Source organism: Ailuropoda melanoleuca, chromosome X (genome assembly GCF_002007445.2).
Source record: "Ailuropoda melanoleuca isolate Jingjing chromosome X, ASM200744v2, whole genome shotgun sequence".
NCBI lineage: Eukaryota > Metazoa > Chordata > Mammalia > Carnivora > Ursidae > Ailuropoda > Ailuropoda melanoleuca.
The window spans coordinates 25,890,034-25,904,203 of record NC_048238.1 but is presented as its reverse complement, the minus strand read 5'-3'; the positions used below and the strand labels follow the sequence as shown (position 1 = coordinate 25,904,203).

Below are 14,170 nucleotides of genomic sequence, written 5' to 3'. Positions count from 1 at the left end.
TATAACTATTTAGACTGATGTTTCCATGACTGTAAGGTAACAAGTCCCCAAGTTAAAGTCTTGTACTCTTCCAAAGGTATACAGGTCGAGTCATAGCAAAGTGGAGATTTTCCTAGACTTGTTCCCTTAAAAATACCACTCTCCTGGCTTTTGGCCCTTGCACACAGGCGCTTCTCGGCTGTATTCCTTTCTCCCTCCCTGTCCATTGTAGTTTTTCTCTGTTGTTGCAATAAGGGCTTCTAAAGTGTTCGCCCCACCCTGCATGTAAGCCCTTGCTTTGTGTCCATCACTCTGGGTCTATCCTCCAAGTGGTTTGTCTTGGCTAAGGGGCCTTGGAACCATGATGTGAGCAGAGACTTAAAATGAGCTTCCTCATTTGGGGTACTGCTCCCTCGCTTCTTCTTTGGTAGTCTTCAAACCACCATGTGGGGAAGCCTAGGCTAGTCTGTTGGAGGATGAGAGACCCGAGGGAGGAGAGACAAGTCGTTGCCACTAAGGCCCTACTAGAAAGACGGCTTAACAATCACTAGACATGTGAGGCCATCCTAGAGCATCCGGCATCAGCCCTAACAGGCAAGACCAGAAGAGTCACCACGAACGTCCCAAATATCCCAGCTATCACATTCCACAAAGTTGTCAGCAACCTGTTTTGTTGTTCAAAGCCCTTCAACTTCAAGGTTTCTTATGCAGCAAATGCTACGTGATACACGGTCCCACCTGCAGTCGGTGTGGTTTTCTATCATGTGAGGGGCTGCCGACCACACAGCTGGCTGCTCTTCTTTCCTCTTCTTCCACTCTGGAAAAGTCTTAGTCCAGTTCTTTAGTTACAAGGAAGAAAATCCACTTAAGCTAGCTAAAAATAAAACACTGTGTGTGCCTATGTGCGTGTGGGCACGTGCACACGTGCACACACTGAGTGGGAGACGACAGATGGTTTTGATGACAGGATTGACAACTTCTTAGACACAAGGCCTGCAGCTCAATGAGGCTTCATGTCTGCTGGTGCTGGAGGCCTCTGGGAACTGAGTTTACTCTAATCATCTTTTTGTTTTTGTCTTTCTGGGACTCTTCTCTGAAACTCTTTGAACATATGCCCTGTTTTCTCACTTCACTCTCAAGACTGGCTTTCTCTATTTCTTTATCAAGTTGCCCAGGGCTCTAAATGACGCCTCCTACTCCGAGTCTACCTGAGTCTGTCCCTTTCTGATTACAATTTGTTTCCATATACAAACCCTTGAAAAGATGCTTTGATTGGCTCCTCTCATGTACCTTTGGCTCCCCATTAATCAAGCGGTCACTCTGATCTGGTCAGCAGTGGTGACACGGGACAGATAGGGTAGGCAAGATGTCTTTGTGCCTCTGCTGTTTGCCTGTAGTCTGATCAAAGCCGGGCTCAGCTGGATGTCACTGCACGTCATGTACTGGAAAGGGTGGTTCCGCTCCATATGTGTTCTTTTTTCCCTGTGGTTGAGATGGCCTGTTCTTGGGCATGTTCATCCAATGGAGATGTTATAAGTACAAGAGAATAAATGGAAACGTGCAAGGCCCATTAAGGCCTAGGCTCAAAATTGTCACAGTGGCACTTCCATCCAGATATCATTCACCAAAGCAAGTTACATGGCCAAGCCCAAAGTCAAGTGGCAGGGAAATTCACTCCACCCAGGATGAGACCATGGCAAGTGTCTGCCTGCTGGTAGGTGTGAATAATTGGGGCCAGCAATGCAACCTGGTACATTTTTCCCTTTTCATGTCTTTGACAAGCTCCTCTTTGGCCCAGCAAAGACGGCCATGGTGGTGACGAATGGTGATGAGCTGGAAGAAAGGAGTCCAAGGGCTAGAGGAACTAACTTATCTATAGGAATGGCTTCTAAGATTGTTAGCAGTCAGAATGGCAGTTTAAGGAGAGATGGCAGACAGTGGCTGGCTCTGGATGCAAACTATTATTCCAGAACATGACACCACAGCTGCAATCTCTAGGCCATGTCATGGCCCTACAGTGGAGAGGGCCAGCCAGGTTGTTCAGGGAAGAGCTGTACTCCCCAGAATGAGCAAACTGCTGTGCACATCCAGAAAGCAATACAGAAAGCCGGTCACACGTCTGGCCAATATTGAAGAGGTCAGAGGCAAGGTATTAGCATGACAGCAAGCACTGGCCCAAGGCTAATAGGACAAGAAGACTTCAGGCCCCAGGCGGTCTGCTTTTGTCAGGCTTGGCTAGGGTCAGAGATGCAAGGTTAGTGAAGGTCCTCAGGGCATGGCAAGAAAAAAAAAAACCTCATGGACTAATCCCGCTAGCTCAAACAGCTTTTTTTGTCTTGTAAACCCACTGCTGCTCTCACCCAACCCACGATACCACTTGTCCAAAGTGACTCAGTTGGTGATGTATCATGTTTCACCTTATCGGTTTGTCGTGTATGGATCACGTCAAAATCATGTAACCATTAAAAAAAAAAAGTAAAATCCAGAGCAGCCTGATGTCTATAGGTTCTGATTGTTTAAATCAGGGTGACAAAGTCAGAAAACCCAGTAAGTAAGGACGACAACAGAGGGTTTTGTTTTGTTTTGTTTTGTTTTGTTTTTTTGATGCCAAATTGATGGTAGGAGGAAAAGGCAGTCAGAGTAAATCACTGGCAGGGGTTTACTCTGATAGTCCCGGACGAGGCTCCTGATGTAAGCCAGTTACTAACGGCAGAAAGGAGGCTGGGGCCTGACTGGAAGTGTTAGGAGAAAACGGGGAGGAGCTTGTTCTGAGCACTTAGGGGAAGGCCTGGCCAAGGGCCAAGCAGCAGTGGGAACTCTTTCAACTTCCTCATCTCCAAATTCAGAGTAAGCTCTTGTTTACCTTTCCAGCCGCACGCCCCACAACTTCCCCATCTGTACTCTACCCCTGCCAATGAGCGTCCTTTCCATTCCCCCCAAAGACAGCCTGCTCTTTGCCTGATTCTGTGCTTTTGACTGGGCAGCTCCCGTCATCTGGGATGCTGTCTTTTCGATATTTGTCTGTCAAATTATTCTCACCCTTCAAAGCCTATCTCCAGTTCCACTTCTTCCATGAAGTGGATTCCTCAAGCAAATATGACCTGTTCCTACTTCACCTCCCAGAGTACATCTCACAGTCTGTCTTATCATTGTATCTATATTTGTTTTATCCATTCTTACGCCTCCTCTTCCCGGTGTATTAGGTATCTATTGGACGTCCTATATTTTATCCGGAGCTATAAAGATGCATGTCCTCAAAGTGCCTGCTCCCAAAAGACTCTGCTTTGTCTAGAAGGAGATGCAGACTGGTAAATGGGAATTGCAGCACGTGGTAAAGACCAAACAGAAGTAAGCATAAGTGCTACTGGAGCCTCTAAGAGGGAAACTCGAACCAGCCTTCTAGAATCTGAATCCCGAGGATAAAAGGCAGAAGTCATTTCAGCACAACCAGCAGCGTGTGCAAAGACTCTGGGGTTATTCACACATTGCTATAAGGAACGATACATAAAATATTTATATTCAGATCTTGGTACATTAATAACCTAAATATATAAATTACATAAATACTTCCCTATTTGTTTTATTTTCTGGCAACCTTCAACAAGTGATCATACATCCCTGTTTATAAGCGAGGAAACCAGGTCAATCTGGGGTCAATCAAATTCGAAGGATAACAACAGAGGTGTTTTGATGCCAGAGCTGTGCTCTTTCCTCTACATTTTGCTTCTCAGATCTGGCTCCTCCTGATCGAAGAAAACTGGGCAAAAGGTCAAGGAGAGGATTTGGAAGAAAAGATAGGAACTGGAGGATAAATGACATAACCTTCATAATTTTTGCCCAAGACTACCTCTGCTTATGAAAGTATACAAAATCCAGTGTCTAGCAGGTAGACCAGAGTATCTTAATCCTTCCATGGACTGTACTTTTTAAAGGTTCATACTGCTGGGGCCGCTGGGTGGCTCAGTCGGATGAGCACCCGATTCTTGGTTTTGGCTTAGGTCCTGATCTCATGGGTTGAGGGATAGAGACCCCCTCACCAGGCTCCGTGCTCAGCGGGGAGTCTGCTTGGATGTTCTCTCCGCCCTTCCCTCCCCCACGCTGTCTCTAAAAAAAAATTCTTAAAAGAAATAAAGGTTCACAATGCCATTCCCATATAAGCAATAAAAAAGGGGTGTCTATGTGCAGGATGACCCATAACCTACTAAAAAAGCTGACATGGACACAGTGATGGCAGCCAACAAGAATGTTGTAACATTCTAGTGTAAAGAATTGGCTCAGAGTTGTACAAATCACCTGACAGGAATTCTAACCCCAGGGCCAGGGACATCCTAATGGTGCCCCTTAAAAAAAAAGAGGCTATTACTATGTTCCAATGTAAAACAAAGTTTCACTTCATTTCCACTTACAAAATACACAGGGGCCTTATACAACATGTAGCAGACCTAATAAAGGTTTTGTGAAATCTAACAAGATTGTTTAACTCCAAAAGTTCTGGTGTGTAGAGAGACAAGCACTGCCACCATCAGTAAAAGATGGAAATTGCAATTATCAAGCAAGAATATTGTACTTTAAATTAAATGTAAATTGCTCCCCTAATTAACAGCCTTGAATGATGGAATATTTGCATAGGAAGAAAACTTGGAGGTCACTCCTCACTTTCTATGTTAAAATTTTGACAAAGAGAAATTTGGTGATTTTGCCTTGGGAACATTTCTTGGGGATTTTCATATACATGATGCCATTTTACCTTTGAAACTTTACAAAGTGGACATGACAGGTGGTATTCTGATTTCACAGATAAGAAAACAAAGCTCAAAGATTTTAAGCCTGGGCGCCTGGGTGGCTCAGTTGGTGAAGCGTCTGCCTTCGGCTTAGGTCATGATCTCAGGGTCCTGGGATGGAGCCCTGTGTCTGGCTCCCTGCTCAGTGGGGAGTCTGCTTCTCCTGCTGCCTCTGTCTGCCACTCCCCCTGCTTGTCCTCTCTCTCTCTCTCTCTCCGTCAAATAAATAAAAATTTTTTTAAAAAAGATTTTAAGGCTGCTTATCAGCACAACTGTAATAAATGACAATGCCAGGATTTTTGTGCTTTTTCCTGCACCATGTGTGCCTTGATGAATTCTTACTGATCTAAAGGAAATGACAGTAAGGAATAATAATAAAGAAAACACTTGGCATTTCACTCTTTTCTTTTTTCTTCTTTTTCAAAAAAGATTTTATTTATTTACTTGAGAGAGAGAGAGCACGAGCGGGGGTGGGGGGAGGGGAGAGGGGCAGAAGGAGCAGCAGACTCCCTGCTGAGCAGGGAGCCCAATGCGGGGCTCAATTCCAGGACCCTGAGATCACGACCTGAGCCAAAGGCAGATGCTTAACTGACTGAGCCACCCAGGCGCCCCTTCACTGTTTTCTTACTCAATCCAAAATGGAGACGGAGAGGGTTCTAGACTGAAGCTTGAGACTTTCAGCAGTTATTGGCCTTAGGCTAATTTCTTACATGTGCTCATCTCTGAAGTCACAAGTCTGGAACTTGACCTGTCTCACAGGGTTGGTGTGAGTCTCAAATGAGATAATGGATGGGAAACTGCTGTGTAAACAACAAAATGTTAAGTGACTGGGTGGTGAAAACAAAGTCTGCATGAGCCATGTTTCAGAAATGTCAGGGAGAATAAAAACGTTAACTGTTGGCTACTAATCTGATGAGGACATCTGTAACTTATAAAAAAGGACTGGACATCTTTAACAGCAGAAACGAGAATTCTAAGCACAAGAAGAAATACATATGCTCTTGTTTGGGAAGATAATAAAATTTAAAAAAGGTATTTTACAAGTTAATTTCGAGATTTAATTCATTACCGATTAAAATCCCAACAGAGTGCTTAAGAGAACTTGACTATCTGTAAATTTTTTATGGAAAAACATGCAACCAAGCAATATTCTTAGAAGAGAAGATAACAGTGTAGGATTTACTCTGCCAAACTTTAAACGACTGTCAATATTCTCTGGTACTGTCTAAGTAGACAAAATAGAATGATAAAGTAGAGTAGCAATAAAGAGTAGACTAAAAACATTTTTCAGATGTCAATATATGGTACGTCAAATGACACAAAGTCATAAAAACAAATCACTAATAAATGTGTTAAAGAAAATGAATATGAAAATGGAGAAAAATAAATTTACAGAAATAACTTGTATAACATCCTAAATATTTCAAATTACTTAAAGAGTTAAATATTAAAAAGTCATCCATAAACAAAGCTAGAAGAAAGTGAAATCACAGATCTTAAGTCAGTTGTAGAAGGGAGGTAATTTTTTGAGAATTAAAGTAATAAAAATACCTGTAGTGGGGGGCGCCTGGGTGGCACAGCGGTTAAGCGTCTGCCTTCGGCTCAGGGCGTGATCCCGGCGTTATGGGATCGAGCCCCATGTCAGGCTCCTCTGCTAGGAGCCTGCTTCTTCCTCTCCCACTCCCCCTGCTTGTGTTCCCTCTCTCGCTGGCTGTCTCTGTCTCTGTCAAATAAATAAATAAATAAATAAAATCTTAAAAAAAAATACCTGTGGTGAAACGGATATAATAAGAAGTGAAATATTTTCCCACAACAATGACTAATAAACTGAAAACAACTGAGTGAGAAAGATACTTGTAAGTGACATGTAGGAACAGAAATTTTAACCCCAAAATATGTAAGCAAAAGAGATACTGGTTTATAAAGGCAGTAACTATTTTCTAATGGAAGCATGGCCAAAGAATATGAATGTACAGTTATGTAAGAAGAAATATATCAAATGTTATTCAAAAGTTAAGCTTCCAGAAGAATTTGAAATTGTGTGAATTAGAGAAACTATGAGGTGTCATCTTAACTGTATTTAATTAGTAAAAATAAATCAATTGTTGACAGAGTTGTGTGAAAAAAGCTATTTTTATACTTGGCTAATAGAATTCTAGTTGAAATTGGAAAGCATCTGAAAAACCACTGTGAAGAAATTTCTAGGCAAACTGTGATATGTTTGGGCAATGAATTAATATTCCCAATAGAAATGACACGTTAGGACCAATAAATATGTGGAAGTAAATACATAAAATAATGTTTCATAAAACAAACAATTGATACAATTGAATAATGTTGGTACCAGCCTTCTAAAATTCATAGTATAAGCACAGAGTTGGAAAGGACCCTGTTGCTAAATAAGAAATAATTTTTTTAAAGAGGGTTTCTCCCCTCATTTAAACATTCTGGTTTGGTTCTTTACCATTTAACTAAGAAGTTAAAACATAAAAATGTGAAAATACCTTTAAAAAGTCAGGGATAAATAAGACTCTCCCCTGGGGCTGTCGTTATTATTCTCAATTTTTTAAAACATCTATACATTGTGGCTTATTTATTGCTATAGACTGAATGTTTCTGCTCTACCAAATTCATATAATGAAACCTAATCCCCAATGTGATGGTGTTTGGAGGTGGGGCCTTTGGGAGGTGATTAGGTCATGAGGGCAGAGCCCTCATAAATGGGACTAGGGCCCTTATAAAAGTCCCCAGAGAGTTCCCTTGTCCCTCCTGCCATGTGAGGTTTTAGTGAGAAGACATATGAACCAGGAAGCAGGCTCTTACCAGACAATTTTTTGTGCCTTGATCTTGAACTGCCCAACCTTCAGAAGCGTGAGAAATAAATTTTTTTAATGAACTACCCAGTCTATGGTATTTTGTTATAGCAGCCCTAATAGACTCAGACATTTATGGTTTGTAATTGTGATACCCTTTAATCCTTTCTTCTTTTTCAAAAATTTTATTATTTTTTTAAAGTAATCTTTACACCTAACATGAGGCTCAAACTTACAACCCTGAGATGAAGTCACATGCTCTGCTACTGAGCCAGCCAGGTGCCCCTGATCCTTTTTTCTTGTATCAACTCAACGTGTAGACTTGGAACTAGATGAGTTCTTAGAGATTGTCTAGTCCAACCTACTTGTGAGAACGAGCACAGTGAGGCCCAGGGAGATTTGCTCGAAGTCATAGAACTTGTCAGTTGCAAATTAATTTTTAGATTATATACAAATATTATTTATTTTGTTATAAACAGATTTGTCATTCCTCCAAATGAACATGTGAATCATCAAACACAACTCAACGTCTGAAGTATTATTACCTCAACCCTGTTCATAATTAAAGAAATGAATATCAAAATAGTGAAATGCTATGTATCACTTATAAGGTTAGTAATAAATTAGAAATATATTATGGTATCTAGTGATGGTGAGAGTTTGGGGAAATGGGCATTGCCCTGTTGTGATGGAGGGAGTGTCGGCTGATGCAGTGATTTCTGGAGGGCAGTTTGGCAATAGCCAACAATCATTTGAATGCACTTTTCATCCAGAAATGCCACTGCTAGAAACATACCTTAGATGTATCCTTGCAAAAGGTCTTCAAAGTGTGTTCAAAAGGATGTTCATTACAACGTTATTATAGAGGAAAAAAAGAAATCACGAATGCATTCATTAATTGGAAGCTGGTCAAATAAATTGCGAAGAGGCTTCAGATGGAATACTATACGACCACTATAAATGAGACTGCGTATGTCACATTGGGGAAGATCTGTAACATAAATTAAGAAAAAAGAAGCAAGGTACACAATCACGAATGGACTCTGATATGTGTGGGATACACACACACACACACACACACAAATGCACACACATACATAAATTCTAAAAGAAAACACAAGAAAACCTGAAGAGTAGTTACCTTTGGGGAGAGGAATACGGAGGAAGGAAAAGAGGAAAGCTTTTACTTATAATCTTACACTGATCTGTACAGTATGGATTTTCTACCTATGTACATCTATTTTAAAATTATCAGCAGACTTTACACAGATTGTAGAGTTATGGATTAATATTTTTTCTTTATGTTTCTTGTCTCAATTTAAACTTTTTCTGTATATTTTCTTTAATTGTTTTGATAAGGAGAATAAACGTTTAACTTTTATATTGAGTTACATCTGAACTGACCTGGAAAAACATCCATAGAATTTCAAGTGAAAGAGGCAAGTTGCAAAGTGAAATTTTTCATTAAAAAAAAATCTGGGGAAGAATACATATTACATTAAAACCTTAGATGGGCAGGATTGGTGAAGAAGGACAGAAAACCTCTTTTTTAAGTAAAAAAATCCAATAAGGTAAAAAAATTAAAGGAAAGATATTGCCAAGGAGACATATGGGGCCTGTTTTACTTCCCTATTGCTGCTGTAACAAATTACCATAAACTTGGGGGCTTAAAGCAACACACATTTATTACCTTACAGTTCTGAGGTCAGAAGTACAAAACGGATCTCACTGAGCTTAAATCAAGGTGCTGTCAAGGCTGGACTCCTCCTGGGCACTCCAGGGGAGAATCTGTGTTCTTGCTCTTTCCAGCTTCCAGAGGCTGTTTGCATTCCTGGACTCAGGCCATTTTCAAAGAGAGCAATGCCAGTCCCATCTTCCTCACATGGCATTGTTCAGACACTCTTTTTTTCCATTTTTAATGACCCTTGTGATCACACTGGTCCCACCGAATAATCCAGGAAAATTTCCCTGTCATGATGTCAACTGATTAGCAATCTTAATTCACCCCCAACCTCAATTGTCTTTCGCCATGTCAGGATACATATGTGAAGACTCCAGAGGTCAGGACACGGACATTTGGGGACAACCATTATTCTGCCTTCCATAGACTGTCAGGACACCAGCCACTTCTGGGACTACACAAGGATGGTCTCAACATGAGCCAAAGGGGCTGGAATATTAGTAATTTTTTAAAAAGATTTTATTTATTTGACAGGGAGAGAGAGAGAGAGCACACAAGCAGGGGGAGCAGAAGAGGGAGAAGCAGGCTGCCCACTGAGCACGGAGCCTGACATAGGGCTTGATCCCAGGACCCTGGGATCATGACCTGAGATGAAGGCAGACACTTAGCCAACTGAGCCACCCAGGCGCCCCAAGGAATGCTAGTAATTTATGTGGGGACGATGAATGTGGCTTTAGAATCTCAGTCTCACTGTATGTCTAGTCTGTAGTCTGAAGGAAAACCTGTTAAACTAGTTTTGTACCAACGTTGAACCTGGAAGCAAAGAGGACTCCCAATCCTTCAAACCCTTTCTCTCCCCTCCCCCATTCAAAGTTGCTCAGGGGCGCCTGGGTGGCACAGCAGTTAAGCGTCTGCCTTCGGCTCAGGGCATGATCCCGGCGTTATAGGATCAAGCCCCACATCAGGCTCCTCCGCTATGAGCCTGCTTCTTCCTCTCCCACTCCCCCTGCTTGTGTTCCCTCTCTCGCTGGCTGTCTCTCTCTCTGTCGAATAAATAAATAAAATCTTTAAAAAAAAAAGTTGTTCAGATGTATTTTCTGGCCCTACATCTGCATCAGTGCTTCTGCTCTTTTGTGGAGTCCTTCATCCACCAACACAACCACACCTGGAGGGTGAAAATAGGTCACCACGGTGCTCCATCCTCAACACACTTCCTGAGAAAGTTCTACCACTCACGAGAACCCGTGCTGAAATACTTCTCATCACTTTTCACTGACCAGTGGTGTGAGCGAGGAACATTGTTTGAGGTATATATGTGTGACGCACACACAGACACGCATATATGAAATCTACTCTAGTGGTTCAGGTAGGAAAAGAAACGGAGAATACAATTTGACTTCAAATAGAAATCCCATGCAAAATTAAGGAGTAAAAGTTAATTTACAGATAAGAAAAGAAATGACCTCTACTACAAAACAAAACCATACTGATTAGGAATATCTATTCTTGGGCGCCTGGGTGGCTTAGTCAGTTGAGCGTCTGCCTTTGGCTCGGGTCATGGTCCCGGGGGTCCTGGGATGGAGTCCCTCGTGGGACTCCCTGCTCAACAGGGAGTCTGCTTCTCCCTCTCCCTTTACCCCTCCCACTGTTCGTGCTGTTTCTCTCTCTCAAATGACAGAGATAGAGACAGCGATAGAGACAGCTAGCGAGAGAGGGAACACAAGCAGGGGGATTGGGAGAGGAAGAGCAGGCTCCTAGTGGAGGAGCCTGATGTGGGGCTCGATCTCATAACGCCAGGATCACGCCCTGAGCGGAAGGCAGACGCTTAACCGCTGTGCCACCCAGGCGCCCCGACTAAATAAAATCTTTAAAAAAAAAAAAGAATATCCATTCTTCCATTCTTTTCTAAGGTCTCAAGTGCACGTTTTTGTGAACAATTCTATAGTTTACCCCCTAAATTTAATCATCCCATCTAATTTCATGGCATTAGTAGTATTCAACTCAGAATTTGAAAATGAGGTCAGAAGAAAAAATCACCATCTGAAATGGAGCTAATGGGAATCAAGATGGGAGAGATTAATCATGAATGGGAGTGATCTACTTAGAGAAGTGGTATGGGTTATGACGGCACTAAGCCTGAACTTAAGTACTTATCTTTGGACTCCCAGTTCCAGAAGTTTTACTCTTTAAAGTGGAGACAAAATACTGATTTGTTGCATTCAGAGGGATGGGCAAAGCTTCAAGGCAGAGGAGGCTGTCCCAAAGAGGAGAGTCCTTGTTTGGGAGGGCACTTCCTGTATTTGATCTACTTGGTATCAGGTAAAGGTGTGGGCTCATCACAGTCTCTTACCAAATATTCACTTGCTGACTGATGTGGGGTTTTCCCCCAGTGTAACGATCTTTTTAATTTGACTTAAAGGTGAAAAACATTAGAAATCAGGTGACAGGGGCGCCTGGGTGGCACAGCGGTTAAGCGTCTGCCTTCGGCTCAGGGCGTGATCCCGGCGTTATGGGATCGAGCCCCACATCAGGCTCCTCTGCTATGAGCCTGCTTCTTCCTCTCCCACTCCCTCTGCTTGTGTTCCCTCTCTCGCTGGCTGTCTCTCTCTCTCTCTCAAATAAATAAATAAAATCTTAAAAAAAAAAAAAGAAATCAGGTGACAGCCTTCACAGTAGCTGATTCACAAGGGAATGATGTCAGGAGAGCAGGGGATGAAGAGGGACTGGGCTGGGCTAAGGCGTGGAAATTTTGCATGGCTTTGGGCGTGTAAATCCAGGGAGAGGCACCTGAGATACACACAATTCTTGTGTCATTTTTAAGGCAACATAAAGAGCTCCTTTCATCTGCATGGGGCTCTTTATGTAATGTGGGTGTGTGTGTTGGGTTGGGGCGATGAATAGGGAGCCTGTGCGTGCCTTTCTCCAAGCAGGCCTACTAGAACATTCCTATCACCCCTGCCTCTCTCTTGCATTTCCTCCCTCTCTATCCACCATGAGGAAAGAAGGGAAGCAACAAAGCCCAAGTCAAACTACACTTAGTAAAACCCCAAGTATCTCTGCGTAGTTAGCATATGTTATTTAAATATGTTACTGTTGAGCTTGTTTCAGCAGTACATAGACTAAAATGGGAAAGATACAGAGATTAGCATGGCCCCTGTGTAAGGATGACAGGCAAATTCACAAACCACCCCATATTTTTGTATGTTAACTAACTGAAATTAAAATAAAAACTAGGGGCGCCTGGGTGGCTCAGTAGGTTAAGTGTCTGCCTTTGGCTCAGGTCGTGGTCCTGCGATGGAGCCCCATATCCGGCTCCTTGCTCAGTGGGGAGTCTGCTTCTCCCTCTGCCTCTCCTCCTGGCTTGTGCTTTCTTTCTCATTCTCTCTCTCTCTCAAATGAATGAATGAGTGAATGAATGAATGAATGAATAAATTTTTTTTAAAAAAATAAAAACTTTAAAAAATTAATATGTTGGGGCGCCTGGGTGGCACAGCGGTTGAGCGTCTGCCTTCGGCTCAGGGCGTGATCCCGGCGTTATGGGATCGAGCCCCACATCAGGCTCCTCTGCTATGAGCCTGCTTCTTCCTCTCCCACTCCCTCTGCTTGTGTTCCCTCTCTCGCTGGCTGTCTCTCTCTCTCTCTCAAATAAATAAATAAAATCTTAAAAAAAAAAAAAGAAATCAGGTGACAGCCTTCACAGTAGCTGATTCACAAGGGAATGATGTCAGGAGAGCAGGGGATGAAGAGGGACTGGGCTGGGCTAAGGCGTGGAAATTTTGCATGGCTTTGGGCGTGTAAATCCAGGGAGAGGCACCTGAGATACACACAATTCTTGTGTCATTTTTAAGGCAACATAAAGAGCTCCTTTCATCTGCATGGGGCTCTTTATGTAATGTGGGTGTGTGTGTTGGGTTGGGGCGATGAATAGGGAGCCTGTGCGTGCCTTTCTCCAAGCAGGCCTACTAGAACATTCCTATCACCCCTGCCTCTCTCTTGCATTTCCTCCCTCTCTATCCACCATGAGGAAAGAAGGGAAGCAACAAAGCCCAAGTCAAACTACACTTAGTAAAACCCCAAGTATCTCTGCGTAGTTAGCATATGTTATTTAAATATGTTACTGTTGAGCTTGTTTCAGCAGTACATAGACTAAAATGGGAAAGATACAGAGATTAGCATGGCCCCTGTGTAAGGATGACAGGCAAATTCACAAACCACCCCATATTTTTGTATGTTAACTAACTGAAATTAAAATAAAAACTAGGGGCGCCTGGGTGGCTCAGTAGGTTAAGTGTCTGCCTTTGGCTCAGGTCGTGGTCCTGCGATGGAGCCCCATATCCGGCTCCTTGCTCAGTGGGGAGTCTGCTTCTCCCTCTGCCTCTCCTCCTGGCTTGTGCTTTCTTTCTCATTCTCTCTCTCTCTCAAATGAATGAATGAGTGAATGAATGAATGAATGAATAAATTTTTTTTAAAAAATAAAAACTTTAAAAAATTAATATGTTGCTGGTGCTGATGACATATCCCCAAAAGGTTATGTAATCTGCTTGTGAAATGCACAACAAAGAAAGGTTATATCTTCATTGGCAGTTGTCTGTAAATTGCACACTTCTTGACTGTATTATCAACTTGTCCATCAACTTTGGAGTCCAGAACAAAGGGCACATCAATGAAAAGAGAGAAGAGTTTTATTCTATTATTTTATTTTATTCTATTAAAGAATAAAAGAAGGTCAACCCTAGTGACTTCTCTGAAGCTTTATTTCCTGAGCTAAAAGCAAAAAAAAAATCTTCAGCATTTGGAATTTAATGGTGCCATGCTTTCTTTTCTCCTTGCCAAATAAGGTTTAAGTCAAAGCATATCTTTCTTGGGGCGCCTGGGTGGCACAGCGGTTGAGCGTCTGCCTTCGGCTCAGGGCGTTG

General features: G+C 42.4%; 2 non-coding genes across 2 annotated transcripts; both read left to right on the top strand.

The window, feature by feature from the left end:
* The first annotated feature begins 12,349 nt into the window (after window positions 1-12,349).
* On the top strand, window positions 12,350-12,453 carry LOC117797531. Its single transcript, XR_004622546.1, has one exon. It is a non-coding gene; the product is annotated as a U6 spliceosomal RNA (small nuclear RNA).
* Window positions 12,454-13,376: 923 nt separating this feature from the next.
* LOC117797530 lies at window positions 13,377-13,480 on the top strand. Its single transcript, XR_004622545.1, has one exon. It is a non-coding gene; the product is annotated as a U6 spliceosomal RNA (small nuclear RNA).
* The last annotated feature ends 690 nt before the right edge of the window (window positions 13,481-14,170 follow it).